The 952-nt window shown below is 37.8% G+C and overlaps 1 long non-coding RNA gene across 1 annotated transcript in view; it reads left to right on the top strand.

Annotated features, from left to right (window-relative positions):
* Positions 1-598, top strand: part of LOC110418635 (uncharacterized) — a 1,025-nt gene extending 427 nt beyond the window's left edge. Inside the window, exon 3 of the long non-coding RNA XR_002445409.1 lies at positions 31-598. This is a non-coding gene — a long non-coding RNA (uncharacterized LOC110418635). The remainder of the gene's footprint in view (positions 1-30) is intronic.
* Positions 599-952: the final 354 nt, after the last annotated feature.

Genomic DNA, 952 nt, shown 5'->3' with positions numbered 1-952 from the left:
GACATCATTTAAGTTTCAATATGATTGTAGTTGAACAACATCTGCAATTTCAACATTGAGACCCCCAAGATAACGAGCTACAGTTTGTTCTTCAGGCTCACGGACATCGCACTTCATGTGAAGTTGTTCGAACCCCAATGTATATTCTTCTACCGACATTATTTTTTGCCTCAAGTTATGAAGTTTGATAAAAATTTCTTGTTGATAATGCTTACGAAGGAACTTACGCTTGAGTTCTCGACGCATTTAATCCCATGTTCTGATCTTGTTGCGACCTTCTTTTTCTCGTTGCCTTTTGAGATTTTCCCACTAGATAAAAGTGTGCTTCTTTAATTCAATTACCACAAGCTTTACACGTCTTTCATTGGGAATGTCTTTGAGCTCGAAAACTCTTTCCACTGTGTAAAGCCAATCAAGAAAGTCATCAGGATGAAGTCTTCCTTCAAACTCAGGAATGTCGACTTTAATTCCCAAATCTCTAGTAGTAGCAGTTCTCAAGCGACGATTAGATACTTCTTCATCAGAGGATGAATTTTGATGAAATGGGTTAATGTCATTCTCTTCATCACTAGAGCTACTATTGTTGATTTGAGCATCATGTCTTGCTAGTTGCTCTTATAATTCTTGAATTTGATGACGTAATTTTGTAATCTCGATCTCATGATTATCTCTTTAACGATTTTGACGTCTTGGCAGCATTTTTATTGTATGGTGATGTAGAAAAAAATGATATAACAAAGAAATAGAATTACTTAAACAAGAAGTGTCGAAACCCATCAACGAACTTGAACAACGCAACAAATAATGATCTTCCCACTCTGATACCAAACTGTCGTCGGGGTACTGTAAAGACACCTGGGCGTTGTGAAGGACAACAATCGTGACGAGGTTAGGAACCCCACCAAGGTGAACCACTAATCTTGGCAAGGTTAGAAAACCCCACTAAGGTGAA

The sequence above is a fragment of the Theobroma umbraticum genome, unplaced genomic scaffold (genome assembly GCF_002168275.2).
Source record: "Theobroma umbraticum cultivar Fairchild unplaced genomic scaffold, ASM216827v3 scaffold_50.0, whole genome shotgun sequence".
NCBI classification, from domain to species: Eukaryota; Viridiplantae; Streptophyta; class Magnoliopsida; order Malvales; family Malvaceae; genus Theobroma; species Theobroma umbraticum.
The sequence above is the reverse complement of the archived record's forward strand: the minus strand, read 5'-3'. Positions and strand labels throughout refer to the sequence as shown.